The sequence below is a fragment of the Ictidomys tridecemlineatus genome, unplaced genomic scaffold, assembly GCF_052094955.1.
Source record: "Ictidomys tridecemlineatus isolate mIctTri1 unplaced genomic scaffold, mIctTri1.hap1 Scaffold_1227, whole genome shotgun sequence".
NCBI lineage: Eukaryota > Metazoa > Chordata > Mammalia > Rodentia > Sciuridae > Ictidomys > Ictidomys tridecemlineatus.
The window spans coordinates 44017-59913 of record NW_027521120.1 but is presented as its reverse complement, the minus strand read 5'-3'; the positions used below and the strand labels follow the sequence as shown (position 1 = coordinate 59913).

General features: G+C 44.1%; 1 pseudogene across 1 annotated transcript in view; it reads right to left on the bottom strand.

Annotated features, from left to right (window-relative positions):
• Positions 1-14181, bottom strand: part of LOC144372543 (secernin-1-like) — a 54603-nt pseudogene extending 40422 nt beyond the window's left edge. The window contains exons 1-2 of the transcript XR_013432522.1: positions 13887-14181; positions 13001-13111 (exon numbers count right to left, since the gene is read on the bottom strand). The product of XR_013432522.1 is annotated as a secernin-1-like (transcript). The remainder of the gene's footprint in view (positions 1-13000; positions 13112-13886) is intronic.
• Between the last annotated feature and the right edge of the window lie 1716 nt (positions 14182-15897).

Sequence of the window (15897 nt, the reverse complement as noted above, 5' to 3'; positions counted from 1 at the left end):
CAGACCCTACCAAAAAGTAGGATCCACAAAAGAAAAATAAATTGAAAACTTTTATCTGTATCAAAATTAACTTTCAGACACTGATACAAGAATAAAAAGTCAAACAAAAGACTGACAGAATATATTTCAGAATAAAGACTTATATTCAGAATACATGAAGAACCCTCAAGCAATAATAAAAAACTATTTTTTTAAATAGGAAGAAGACTGAAACACACACTTCAGAAAAGATACAGGAGTGTCATAAAACGCTCAGTGCTACACAAATTAAGGACAGTGTCCCTCCCCTGAGTTCTGAGGAGGCTGACTCTTTGCTACACAGTGAGCTGAAGGTTTGGTTTTTCAGAGGCAGATTAGGTTTACTTTATACTTGATATCCAGAACAGTGCTTATTCATTCCAATGTTATATCTTTAAACATAAAAATGTTCAACATTATTAATTAATTAGGGAAATTTATAATTAGGAAAATTCAAATCAAAACTACCAGGAGATACCATAGACTCTCTGAACAGAATGAATCCTGAAAACAGCAAGGGTCTGGGCCACTACAGAACATGCACACAGTCACCTCTACCTGCACAATCACTTGTGAGGTCGGAGCTTCCTAACATGCACCTTTCAGGGCCCAAAAATCCCCCCTTCCTGGTATTACTAACTGAAACTCGCAGCCACACACACACACACACACACACACACGCACACATACAAATGTACATAAGTGTTAATAGTATCTTTATTTATAATCCTCCAAACTGGGAACAACCCAGATTTTCTTCTACTGGTGAATGGGCAAACAAACTAAGTATCCAGACAAAAGAAGGCCACTCTGCCATTAAAGGAAAAAATTCAGTGCCTCACACAACGTGGATTAATCTTAAATGCATTCTGTAAATGAAAGGACCCAGATTCAGAAGACTGCATGTAAGACTGCATTTGTATGACACTTAGACAAACAAAATTATAAAGACAGGTCAGAGGTTACAAAGGTTGACATGAGAGCAGGGTTCTACAAAAGAGAAGCAAATGGGAATGTGGGGGTGACAGCTGCTGTGTATCATCACTGGCGAGGATTCAGGACTGTGTATCTGTCAAACTTACAGAAGTGTATTCCACAGAGAGTCAATTTCACTGAATGCAAATAAAACTGATAAATTACTACTGTTAATCTGTCTCTGAAAAAACAAAACCTGCAGCTCACTGTGGAGCAGCAAGAAGTCAGCTGAGTCAGAATTCAGGGACTGACGCTATCCTTAATTTGTATACCACTGAGCAATTCATTTAGAAAAAAAACTTGTTAATGGGATGTCTTCTTTCCAGTTGGTACCTGGAGGTTCCAATGCTCTTAGACCAGCTCATTTCCACGGAAGGTGCCATCTGCTCCTACTAACACACTGAGTTAAAACCCTGCATCTCTATCTTCTAGGACAGGACCAGCCATCAGCTCTTGGTGAGCACACTCACCTCCTTGGAGAGCTCCTGGCTCTGGGCACAGAGCCCTTGACATGTAGAACCTGCCCAGTTGTCTGCTCCCTGCTACAGTGTTCACCCCTCTTCTCCACTCCCTGGAGCTCAACCCAGGTGTCACTTACCAGGCAGGTCTTTGCGACATACTTCTCTAAAGCTACCAGGAAAGGATGTCAACATCTGTACTGCTAGAACAGCCATCAAGGTCCATCACAACTGTAATTAACTAAGGAACAAGGAACTGGGGAAGGAGGAGCCACCTACATAACAATGACCATTAGATTTTTAGCAGTTAGCAAAGGACCCTGCAAAAAGTGAGGATCGATAAATACTTACTGACTGAATTAATGAACAAGTAGGTTTATTTTAGTGTTGATATCCAGAACAGTGTTCATTCGTTCCAGTGTCACATCTTTAAAAGTAAATTCAACAGTTCATTGCTGGCTCACACTCAGCTCTAAGGGAGCTGTTTTACTTAATTTCATGTGTTAATCTGGTTGGGCCAGGGGGGTGCTCAGGCACTGGTCAAACATTGCTCTTGGCATGTCAGTGAGGGTGGTTCTGAATCGGTGGACCAGTGAGCAGACTGCTCCCCTCCTGTGCGGTGAGTTGAAGGCCTGCCTAGAAGAGAGAGCTGATGTGGCCACCTGATGCCTGAGATGGGATACTAGCCTTTCCTGTCTTCAGACTCAAAAAAACTCAGTCCTTCTTGGGTTTAGAAAATGCCGACTTTCAGACTAACACTTCAACTACCAGCTCTGTGGATTCTCAGGCCTCTGAATTCAGACTGGAAGTATCTGTTGGTTTTCCAGGTCTGTAGTCTGCTAATGACAGAAGCTGGAACTTCTAACCCTCCATAACTGTCTGCTAAATCCTTATAATAAATCTATTTGTTAGTGGTTTCTCAGGAGAACTCTAATATAGGACCTCCCATAAAATTTTTCCCTTACATTGGTTACTTTCTTAAATTCCTGACGTACTTAGACTTTTTTAGGCACACTCTGTATCTTGTACCCACAACCCTTCCTACCATCTGCTGCCCCCACTTCACTGTGTCCAAGGACTGAATATGGCCCACTGTGTGACTTTTTGGTTTGAGTTCTAGGAAGAAACAAACTAAACTGCTCTACAGGGACCTGCTAAACTTACACAAAAACAAACAAAACAAAAAATGTGTCATCATTAGGAAAAGGGTACTTTTCAAATATGGCAAAACCTAGTGTGGTCACTTCAGAGGAATAGTGGAGACTCAATATTTTCTTTAGACTTCAGAGGTGCTCTAAAGAAACAATCCTGTACCAACCCAGTATTCCAATTCCGCAAGGGTCACACAGTTCCTTAGCTGTCATGCTCCTGGTGAGTACGTCAGTGTGTCACCATAAAAATCTCAAAGGAAAAGCTCCCTCCACACACCACCTCACCGTCACTGGCTCTGGCCCACTGTAATGTCGAGGGAAGTGCACCTTCTGAGAAAAGTCTGTTTTTTTAATATTCATAATAGTTCTATTTCATGCCAGCAAGAGCATTTCCCCAAACCATGTATTTCCAACTAAAAAGTTAAAAATAATAGATATTGATAACTAAAACTTAAACAAAATGTGGCTCAGTACAGCCCTGGCCTACCATGTGAGGCCCTGGGTTTGTCCCCTAACAACACAAAGTAAATGATTTAAAAATTCTAAAAAAGTTGGACAATACAAAAAAAACTAAAAATATTTGCAGCTATTTGAAATAAACAGCATTACTTCTTTAAACACTTGTTCAATTGAAGGTTTACTCCAACTAACCGCCATAGGCTCCCAACACTTCCCCAATCCTCGAATGCTGTTAGGTCCACTATTTTTGTTCAAATAATAGGACCAGAGAACTCTTTCAACTGGAGGCAAAGTTATATTTCATTAAATTCATTGATCTTTGAGAGTGTGAAAGGAAAAATAAATAAGGATAGAAAGAATTCACTGAAGATCACACACCCTTAGCAAATGTGTGTCTCCAGCATGTTTTCTGAGATAAACTCTTCAATCATGTTTGTTATTAAATAGCACCAACATGCACTGACTCAACAAAAGGCATCTCTTTGTTATGGACTTGGGAGAACGCAGTATAGGAATGTGAGGAGGAGCAACCAGACAGGACTCAGACAGGAGGATAAGTCAGATGGAAAGGAACAGATAAAGGTTCTGGGACTCACACTCTGAACAGGAAGCAACTCTCCCACTGCACTGCACTTGGGACTCAGAACTCCTCAAGTCTCCTGCACGCACTCACACGCACTGTGCTTTCCAGTGATTCTAAAAGTGAGAAGAATACTTCAATCTTTAACTCCCTGAATGCTAAAATTCCAGTTATTTCCCTGGCCTATGAGCAAAGCAATATTGATGCAATAATCATGGAATGTTACTGAAACACAGTTTTTAGGAGCGATTTCTCATTCTGCTCTAAATATACAAAGATTTGGATTTGTCATGCAATTGTTTAACCCTTCCTAAGTCTCCTAAATAGTGCAGTAAGAAGGAAAAATAGTTTTTTTCTGAAAAACTGTGAGCATCTGGTGAAATAAAATGGGGGAAGAAGAGAAAATTTTGAATACAATAATAGCAAACCAAAATTACTGATCTACTTGAAAGCAGTGTATTATTTCAAGCTGACCTACTTCCAAAAGTGGATAAAGAACCAAAATTCTCAAGTAATAAACACAGGGAATCATATGTGAACCCTGAAAAGTATGTCTAAGGAGTGATATAACTGGCAGCTGTTTTTAATCAGTGGCTTTCTCCTTGGATGTGATGGTTACAGGGATGTAAGCTATTTGTCTCATAAATCAAATATATTTGGTGTATATGCTAATCCATTTTCTCCTTCAAACACACCTAAAACTTGAACATAAACAACCATCTAGCTATGGTCCAAATGCCTGCATTCCTCCCAAGATTCACAGATTTAATCCTAGCCTCCAACGTGTCAGGGGTGGCCTCTATGCAGTGAGTGCATAGAGGGGCAGAGCCCTCAGGAATGGGATATTAGTGCCCTTGTAAAGGAGATCTCAGAAGCTGGCTCATCCTTTTGCTACCTTGCGAGGACAGAGCAAGAAGGTGTCAGCAATGATCTTCTGTGATTTATCAGAATGTGCCTTCAATACACAAAGACTGCTGTTGCAGGTTTCATCTTGTTGCTGCATTCAGTAAAACAAGGAAAGTCAAGGGCCTTTTGCAGGGTGAAGCACAGTAGGCCCCAACACCAACCTCCCCTGTAGCAACTGGCAACTGAGAGAGAAAAATGAAAACTGTATTTTTACCAACACGAGGGGATTGCTAAAGCAAGAAAATGAGATGAACTGGAACTCCAGAGCAGGAGCTCTTTCAAAGTGAGGAACAAAGTGACTACTGGTTTCTTCTCAGGGGTCATTTGTTGATTTGGGCACACGTGCTAATTCTACAGGTGCAGACTAAGAATTGTGACTGGGCTGCCTTAAGGGACTCTACCAAGGGAGCAAAGCCAGCACGGTTTGTAGGAGTCAGTGTGTCCCTTTTAAGGAGCAGAGTGCATGTGTGATGGGTCCTGAAAACAAGGTTCATTTTCCCTAAGGGACTTTGCTAAACTGTGGGCTGTGCTTAGAAGCCTGAGAGACCAGGCCAGGTGTGTCTAAAGCCACCTTGAGGGCTCCTCTGGAGGCATGTGAGAGAAGAATTCTGCTAAGCCAGAATGCTTGCTTTAAACACAAAACTCCAGGATGTGTAAGGAATCAAGGCCAAAAGCACCACACATTAACATCTCCCAGGGAAGTGAATTAGCAAGCCCTCAGAGCTGAGCAGAGCTGACCAGCCCAACTATGCCAAGCACAGACAGGAAGCAGAGGCCTTCCCAAGGTCAGCAAGGACCCTAGCCCAGCTTGCTGTCACCTGCACCAGTTCCTCACCAGCCTGGCCAAGCAGGGAGGGGGAAAGCCTTCTCTGCCACGGTGATCATCTATCACCATCTGACATACAAATAAAATACTGTTAGATAGGAAAAGGCAAAGAATAAGAGATGAGTAATCTATAGAAAAAAAGATAATTAATATAGGCTGAAAAATTACCCAGAGTTTAAAATAACCGTGATTAAAATATTGGAGAAAACAGATATATATATAAAAGGGTGAGAGATGGAGAATTCCAACAACAAATGGAAGCTACAAAAATCAGCAATGAAAATTCCATAACAGAACTAAAGAACATAATTATTAGACATTAGAGAGTCTAGATGCATTCACTACTATCCTGATTACAACACAGACAGAACAGAAATTCACAACACACAGAACCTGACAACAAAGCAAAAGCTGGTGGCCTAGTGGAAAAATGAAAATTCAATACACACTACTACAAGCCCATAAATGGACAGAAGTTCCAAGGGCAGTTGGAGGCATGACACAGAGTGGAAGATGAAAATGCACACCCCACGGCCCAGCAACCTGGCCCCCAGCAAGCAGGCTGCAGCACCTCTCTCTCCTTTACTCCTAGTACAGGTTCAAAAGGATGCTTGAGAATGTTTTCAGCAGCACAGCACTGCTTCATGAAGTTATACAGCTGCGCACATTTCCAAATGAGTCACAACAAGACAACAGAGAACTGAATATGTAATGGCTCACAGAACAGAATTCTGCCCATACACTAGTGAATGTGAATCATTAGCCACATGTAACAGGACACACCTAAAGGGCAGTGTTACACAGAAGGTGCAGCAGGGTGACACCAGGGGTGCGGCACCATCCACACACAAGGGCAGTTTGCTAAGTGTAAGCTGGATAGGCCTGGGGGACCCTAGGCCTCAGATCATTTCAAAAAAGTCACTCTCTCCCAAGGTCAAGGTAGGGTTTTCCAGAGGACATATGTAGAAGCAGAGCTGGAAATGCAGCTGTCCTTTAAGTCCAATATTTAAAACCATTTGCAAAGAATGAAAAAGCCACTTAAAAGTGCTGGTTTTGGTTTTTCATTCCCACTTATTTCTTCATTGGATAATATAGGTATTCTTTCATCAAAATTTTATTTATGTTTGCATGTATAGTTTTATTATTCTCATTACATTAAAACATTATATAAAATTATCAATTTAAGTTTCAAATACAGCTAATGCTGATAGATATAACCTACATAAAAAAACAGCTCTTTGGATCCTCAATAAATTTTGAGTTTAAAGGGTAACTAGAATGAAGGTGCTTCAAAAGCATGGCTACAGAACAAACCCTTACCAGCCGATCTGCACACCTCCTCTGTGCTCAAGCCACGTGGCTGAAGAACAGATTCACAGGATGCTCACCTAGGGCTGGCTGGATTTAGGAGGGACACACAGGGTTCCTAAAAGTGTAGATTGTTTTCTTTAAAACAAAATCAAATATAGATTTGAAGCAAATATGGAAAAAAGTGGGTGTGTATGTGTATTTGCTTTTCTACTTATTTCACTATATAACTGAAACACTTTCAGGTAGGGAATCTATCACTTGCCCCACAAATTCCTTTTCTCCAACTGTATATTTCCTTTGGTGTCATTACTTTTCCCTGTGAATCCCACTAGGTCCACTGGGTGACGTCTATTTCTCTCAGCAACTTCACACACACACTGACTGAGAGTAGACCTAAAAAGTTTTTCCCCTTTTTCCAAATGAATATGTATTTTTACTGATAATCTTTCAGAAATAGGAACCCCACAGATGAAATTATAGTTTTATGGACAGGTAAAAGGTGACCTCAGAGACTCCATCACATGACATAATCTGATGCAATGTCCTTAAAAAAAGAGTCAGTAAAAGGGAATGTCAACATCATTTGAAAAATAGAAATAAAATAATCAAAAGTTCCGGTTTAAAACAGATCCTTTCACCTATAACTATCTTTCATGTATATTTAAATTTCTGCACACATACACACACACACACACACAAACACACAAGCACACACACACACAACCATGGATGAAAAAGGCTGACATGGTTAAAGCAATACAACTTACCAACTGACCAAAATGACAATGTTTTAAATTAAAATAAGTAGTTATCCATTAATGCAAGCAATAGTTACTGAGTCCCTAAGGCCTAAGAACACAGGAGAATAAAACAGGCATTCACTCTGTTCATTCCAACAGGCAGAAGAGAATGCACACAGAAATACTCCAGATCATGATAGATACTACAATTCAGAAAGAAGACAAAGTAGGGAGATGTGGTTTTGACTGGAGAGGGAGACTCCACAGAGCTCAGTGGAGAGGGAGAGGGCAGAGGCAGGCCTGAAGAGGGCACTCCAGCCATGACAGGCTGGCAGCCAGCCAGACCTCTCTTGGCTGGTCTCACCTCCTTCACAAGGTAACAGGACCATGTGGGAGGAGCACAGAGCAGGAGCACAAGAGGGAGACAGCAGGCTGAAGGGCGGGCAGGGAGCCGACCAAGAGAAACTCGGGGGGTTCAGCAGGGCAGTAACATGATCTGAGGCTTGGACTGTCTGAAGACAGAGGGACCTAGGATCAGGAAGGCAGGGAGCCGACCAAGAAAAACTCGGGGGGTTCAGCAGGGCAGCAACATGATCTGAGGCTTGGACTGTCTGAAGACAGAGGGACCCAGCATCAGGAAGGCAGGCGAGGAGGCCACTACTGTGGTCCTTCTGGCAAGAAACAGTGGCCGAGGAGCAACCATGGAGGGCAGGCAGGAGGAGGAGGACAAAGGAGCCCTGGGCTCAGGAAAGGGCTGAGTACAGCTTAGCAATCAACAGCGATGCTCAGATTCTTAACAAAGAAATAATGACTTACCCTTTGGAATATTATGTTCTCAGTCTGTGTTTTAGCTATTTTCTTACAAGGGTACAGCAAAATACCAAAACTCAAAATAACAATGATTTCTCCTTTGTTCTGTCTGTGTATTTTGATCTGCTCTATCCTGGACAATAGGTGCAGACGGGTCTGTCCCTCCTCACCTCTGTCCTCACTCTGGACCATCTCCAATCCTGGGTAGATTCTTGTGCAAATGATGGTAGAAACACAGGAGGACAAATCCCACTTTAAGCCTCTGTTTGAGAGGTCATTTTTACTAATGTCCCACTGACCACAGTAAACCTCAGGGCTGAGCCAGAATCACATGGCAGGAGATACCCACTTCTCCATATGATGAAGACCATGGGTACTCAGAGGGACAAAGAACACAGGTAGTAACTCAGCCAACACAGGGTCAGTGTGGTCAAATCAAGACATGGTGCACTAGAAAGGCAATGACATTTAGGATCTTTATGAGATTAGGATAACAGGATAGAGAAATTGGTTTGAAATTTAAAAGAAAATGATGAAATCTGAAGACATCAATAAGATCAATAGAGACTAATGATCACAACCAACCAGAAATTTGTAAGAAAAGACAACAAGTATTCACTTATTTTAATTCATAAAATTAAGCAATTGTATTTCATAAAATTAAAAATAGCAAAATCATTCAACAAAGTAAGAGGCTAAATAAACTTTTAAAAAGTTTCATAGTTTCACCAAGTATATAATACTCTTACTTAACATTAAGAAAAATAAGAATACGCTTACTTGTCCATATCACTAAAAATGACTGTTTGCTATGCTTAGAAAATATTTCTTAAAAGAATGAATGTGCTACATATGCTCTGCTGAAGTCATAGAAACATGCTGTGCACCTGAGAGGAGGCAGAACTGAGTCATGAAGAGTTTTCAATGCTAAGCAGAGAACTCTGCATTGGTTATGCAGCTTACCACAGGCAAGAGGAAGGACCTGAAGAAGGCATTGGGCAACTGTGCACAAAGGAATCCAACAGACTGACCAGGAACAGGTGAATACAAATTCTAAATTAGTAAAGAAATTCAAGAACTAATCCAAGAAACAGGTGAAATATCTTAGACAGGAGTAATATAATAGGAGAGAGTCAAAGAAAATGCTAGAATCCAGCCTAGGGCAGTGCTTCTCAATCTCAAGGACACTAGGGTGCAGTTACAAGGCAGATTCTGCATTAGGAACCAGAGATTCTGACTCTTCATCGACCTGCAAGGTGAGGCCAGCACTGCTATCTTCACGTCACTTTTGAGTAGAAAGGACACAGAGAATGGAGCCATTATGGAGAACTTCCTATGCATCAGCTTTCCCAGCACTCCAGACACTGCAGGAGCATCTCATCACATGCTCTCCCACCATGCCATGGCCTCCTTCATGGTGCACACCAAATATAACTTGTGTGTCCAGTTTTGATGTTCTGTTCAGTGTACCTCCTCCCACTTAACTCGGTGCCTTACTTGGCGCACCACTTCAGCCTTGATGCTTAACTTAGCATGCATCTTGCACATGGCCTGTACCGAGGATTTAAGAAATGAATAAACAGAAATACTGGAAAAGAAGCAGGTCTGAACACTCCAGGGTTAAAAAGGGCAGGTGCGTGCAGAGAGATGCTACTGAGAACAGATAGAGGCTCTGGGAGCAGATCTGTTTGCTGTATTAATGTGGACATTGGAGCCATGAAAGAAAATAATGTAGGGGAAACACAAAGAAAGAACATCAAATGAACCTCTCAGGGGTACTCTTGAGAGAACCTAGCGGAGGTGACAGCAAGGAATACAGTCAGCAGGAGGTTTTCAAAGAAAGAACACTCAAATAATGAAAAAAAAAAGTTTTAAAACACAGCCTCTGGGCCAAGGCAGATGGAGCACTGAGCACAGCCACAGGCTAAGCCTCCGGCTGGAAATGGGAGATTCTATGAGGTTCAGGAGGAGCAGGAGACAGGGAGGAAGGGAGGAGACAGCACTCCCTGTTCACACCCAAGCCTTCCTGCTGCCCATCTGAAGGAAGAAGCAGCCTGGTGTGTTTGAAAATGTCTCCAAGAGCCAGGCTGTCATACAGAAATAAATGAAATGGTCTCTTATAAAGCAGGGACGGGGCTTGGCTCAGATCAGAGCATGCAGCACATGCCCCCTCCCCCATACAAACAGCAGCTGACCCACTTCAGGGGAGTAAGAATCCAATACTGTTAAAATGGACATTTTTATTTTTTGTCTCAGGAACACACAAAAATCAGAATATGTGTGTGAAACTTCCTGAATTGGGCAGAGAATATATTGAATTTGTAGTGTACCACTGTATTCTCTCTGGCCTATACAAACAAGCAAAAACACAACTTATCCAAAGTGAATAAAAGTACAAGACTGCAGAGGAGAACGGAGAGTTTGGCTGGCTTTGAGCAGACCAACATGCAGAAAGGGCTGATATGTTGAGCCACCAAAGCACAGGTGGCCGAGGCCCAGGACAACAGGCACAGCAAGTGGCCCAGAGCACACAACAAAGCAGGAGGCCTTCTCTGTGAGGCCCAGGAACCCACCCAGCCTGGAGAGAAAGGGTGGAGGAGGGGTGGGAGGCTTGAGATGAATGGAAGTCCACGCTGAAGTCCACCCGACACAGCTCCAAGTCCAAAGCAAGAGGGCCACCATGGAAAATGGCCTCAGACTGAAAAAACTGTTTCTGAAAATACACTGATTTGTTTATTTTAAATTTGGACAGTCCCAATACTTTTCAGTGATCTTTTCATCTGACAATATTTGAGCATGGACAGCGATGGCTATCTGAAATGGTACCAGGTGTACAAGACGGATTACGGAAGGAGAATATTCTGGGGAGAAAACACTCCACAAGTGAGGGCAAGAAGGCAGCAGCCCTCCTGCTCTGAGCCCCTTTGTTGACTGTGCCCAAAACTCCAGAAGCCAGTTGAGACAGGAGACAGCTATCTGGCCACTTAAAACTATATTCATGCTCAACAGCAGACAGCAGGTTAATAAATTAATCACCATACCAGCCTAGTCTGCAGTTAAAACTGACCTAAATCATCAACTACTTCTGTTTTCTCTTATGAAGAGTTTGGGCATTCTTTCAGCTAGGCTGCGACAGTCTAGATGGGCAGCAGCATTTTATGCTGCTCTCCCTCAGAGGACAGCTGGCATTATGGTATGTAAAGTGCCACCCAAAGCACGAGGGTCCATATAAAAATTTCATCAGAAATGATGTCATAAAGAAGCATATGCCTAACAGAAGTGGTACGAGATACAACATATGCCTAACAGAAGGGGTACGAGGACAACTCAAGGTAGAAGTCGAGAGAGAGAAAAGTGAAGAACCATCAATGCTACAGAAACAGATAAAAAACTGGGAAAGAACAGTCCATCATTGAGGGACTCTTATTTGACACAGCAACAAGTGTCAGGGTGGTCTCCCAGTTCGCCATCTTGTCCTACCAAGCCACGCTGCCTTCCACCATGGACTTGAGTTTCCTGCTGAACTCTCAAAACCTATACAACTGATCTGAAATTGTCATCACAGTTTCATTCTGTCTATGCTTCATATGGGGTACCCTGAAGACACTCTTTCTTCCTACTCCACAGGGCGACACAGGAAGCCATGCCACACACAGAAGACTCACTCCTGGTCCTGCAGATGTTGGCCTGAAATGAACACAGGCTCTAACATGACCACGGTGAGGGTCGGGAGTTCCAGCTCTGTGCCAGACACCTCCCACAAAGACCCCAGAGTTCAAGGCCCCAGAGTAGGTTCACCTGGAGCTCCAACCAGACCCAGCCCAGGCACCCTCCAGCCCCTCCCCAGGTCTGGATACTAGAAGGCGTCTTGCAGTCCCAGGTTACCAAGGGAGCTCCACTCTAAGCCAACTCTAGACAAGGGCCGTGCAACAAGACACATAAGGCCCTAACAGAAGCGGAAGGGGCAGGAATGGAAGAAGCCAGTCCAAAAACGTGATTATTTCAACTTAGTTCCACTAACAACAGAATTGGAAAAATCATCAAACTCCAAAATTAGTTAAAAATACAACAAAAAAGCAACAACAGAAATTAATGTGTCTTATTTACCTCAGCTATTCTTGCTCTACAGAAATAAGAATTCAAGCTCCATGAAGGTAGGACTCTGCCTACTCTGCTCACTGCTGGATCTCCCTAAATCAACCTAACACAGCTCATCTGATTTAGTAATAGATACTTTTTTAGCTATTTACTTTTTCTTCAGTTTTTCTTTCTATTTTTCCCTATATTTTACTCTTGATACTATTGTATGAAATTTTTTTATGAACTGTTCTTAAAAACACACAGCATTTGCTCTCAATATTTGCGGTTAAGAATTAATGATATAGTACATAGGTAGCTCTGTATTTCCTGTTGAAGGATGACCACTCCAAGTACTAGTTCTTGCCAGTTTTTTGCATCTGGGCAATTGCAAGGGAACTGGTTCAGATTATCTCTTATGTGGCAGACATGACAAACCACTGTTTACACCTTCTTAATCCAAAGCATTCATAAAGTGCATTTTTCAAGACAGCAGATTCTTAATAAATGGGTTCCTGGGTCTTAAGATGTCCAGGTAATCCACAATTTCCATAAGTAAATAAAATGAAACAATCAAAAATATCTTAGTGCAAAATGCCATATATTAAAAGCTTATTTACAGTTTACCCATCAATCTCAAAAATCCATACATCTCATCTCTGACACTTTCAATAAGTTGGGACACTTACCCCTCAAAGATACTCATTCTATTTCCCTTTTGCATTATTTTCTTCTATGGTTGTAATTCCTAAGCAGCCAGATTTTAATAATTTAATATCGATTTTTGAAATCTTTTCACCCTAGAAAGGGAGAGAAAGAGACCTGAAGCACTTGATGGAGTGACACCCTTCATTTTGGCCAGAAGGCTCTGAGGCCTTCTGGTGGAACAACCCCTCCAAGGAAGCGCTCTCAGCTCGCCATGCCTGGCAGTCAGGGGCTGTCGACTGGACTTCTTTGTTGGTATTTTGCAAAATCTAGGAAAAGAACCCCAGGGTTGCGGCGGGATGGGAACTGGTTAACAGAAACGGGAAGGGGACAATCCCTTCCACTAATGATGAATCAAACACACTACAGCGTGACTCCTTCCCTGTGCCGCACCAAGAGCGACACGCAGGACAGGGTCTGACGCCACCTCCCGCTCCACGCAGAGGCAAACTCCTCCAGAGCACGGGCGCGGGACAGCGGCGCCGGCGGGGCAGCCCGAGTCCAGCTAGGCCGGGAGACAAAAGGGTCCGGGTCCGGCGCCCGGGCCACCGCGGCTGGCCACCTGGCAGAGACTGCGCCCCGCACCGCTGTCCCGCGGCACCGCACGCCTGCCGCCGCCCGCCCCGTCCCTGGGGTGTGTCAGCGGGAGGATGCGGGGTCCTCGGAGCCCACGTGAGGGCCGGGGTCCAGCGCGGCGCCCCCAACCCTCCTGGCCCGCGGCGCGGGGCGCCCCAGAGCGGAGGTGGCGCGGAGGGGTGGGGGGTCTCCGCCAGCCCTGCCACAGCCGCGTGCTGCCGACCAAGGGAGGGCCTCGCTCCCGCCGCCACAGACCCTGGGCACCGCAGCCCTGCCACCGCCGCCCCTTGGTACCTGGGGCCCCGCCGCCGCAGCCGCCGCCTCCGCCTCAGGCACTGGCTGCGCAAGAAGCCGCCTCAAGCAGCGCTCCCGGATCGGGCTGCAGCCGCCTCCTCTGCCGGGCTGGGGTGCGCTCCCAGCTGCAGATCCTCCTCTTGGCTCCCTGCGACGGCCAGCTCCGACTGCCCCAGCAGCCCGGGCCCTTCAGCTCCTCACCCCCACCTGCTAGCGGCTGCCACCGCCGCCATCAGGGCAGTGACTGTCTAGGGCAGCTGGGACCCACAAGCTCCGCTGTGCCGCCAAAGCTCCGCCCCTAGGCCCCGCCCGCCCTTTCTTCGCAAGCCCAGGCCCCGCCCGCCCTCGAGGCCCAGCCTCCCAAGTCCGACCGGCCTCACCCGCCTGAGCAGGCCACGCCCCGGCGTCAGCCCTTCTTCACTCGTTGGCGAGCGCCCCGCTCCTGTGCCTTTTCCCTTCGCTCGCCGGGGCAGGTCCCCTTGAGCTGCGCGGGCCCCGCCCTTGAGCCCTTTCCCCGCTTCCCTGGCGGCCCATGCCCACCTCCCTCGGCCGCTAGCCTGCCTTTGTCCTGCAGGCCGCGTCCCTCCCTCAATGCGCGCCTCTGAGGCCACTGAGCTCGCAGCCCGGCGTCCAGGGATGCTTTCCTAGCCCAGAACTCCACGAGGAGGCAGAGGGGGGACGCTGCCGGCCGCGCTGGACGCTCTGCTGCAGCGCCATCTGCCACCTCGCTGCATGGAGGAGGCGCCAGCTGTTGGCTCGCCCTGCGCCCTCCAGAGGTCTAGATCTGCTGGGAAAATAGGTGTGTGTCAACCGACGGAGCGGGAAAAGCGGGAAATGTGGTGCATTTATTATTTTTAATAAATGGAGCAGTTTTAATCATGACTTAGTTTGCCATGCAACACTGATTGACTCCAGTTTCACAGTTGTCACTTTATATGTTTACTGAAAATTTTAAATGAGAAACATGCATATCACATTTCATTTCCATTAAGCCACTTGCTAGTGTGATAATTAAAATAGTTTCTACCTGACGGGGAAATTCCAGAAACTTGGTTTGGTGGGCCTTTCTAATAACTATCCCCCAGCATGGAATACAGTTTATTCTAACATCAGCTACATCTAAGCAGTTAATAGTCTTCAGCCCATCTAGAATTTTAATTTTTTACTTTAAATAAATTTTATTTCAGGGCTGGGATTGTGGCTGAGTGGTAGAGCACTCACCTCGCATGTGTAAAGCCCTGGGTTCAATCCTCAGCACCACATACAAATAAATAAATAAATAAAGGTATCCTGTCCATTTTCAGCTAAAAAATGTATAGGATACCTATACATTTAGTATAGTAGGGACTGGGATTGTGGCTCAGCGGTAGAGTGCTGCCTAGCATGGGCGGTACCTGGGTTCGATTGTCAGCATCACATAAAAATAAAGGCATTGTGTTGTGTCCACCTACACCTTAAAAGTAAATATTTTTTTTAAAAAAAGAATAAAAATAAATAAATAAAGTTTATTTCATTTTTTATTGCTGAAAAATTGAGGAAAGCAAATTTCCTCAATAGAAAAACTTTAATAGTAAAAATTTTATATTACTTCTTTTTGTTAATTACCTGCATGCTATAAATAGCATGAGCAGAGTTCTTACTCCTGCTACTATTTACATTGTTTAATCAGTTTCTTAGCCATCATTTTCTCCAATAGTAGGTACTGGCATTTTCCAGAAAATGCCTTTTTTTTCATACGGCTTTTCTTATTTTCTTTATAAGATTTCCTGAAATTTATCTTCACAACTGTATAAATTTGAAGTTACTGACACCTTTAATTACTGCTTCTCTGTAGAATCTTAAATCAAAAATTTTATCTGTTTGTAGGAAGGTATCTACTATGTTCAAAGCAAACTCTGCTTAATATATTCTCCATTCTGGTTTCTTTATACTAAGAAGAACAAAATGTTCAGCTTAAATCTTTCCCTAGAAATTGTCTTTTTAAAACTTAGAGCTACACACGTCAACATAT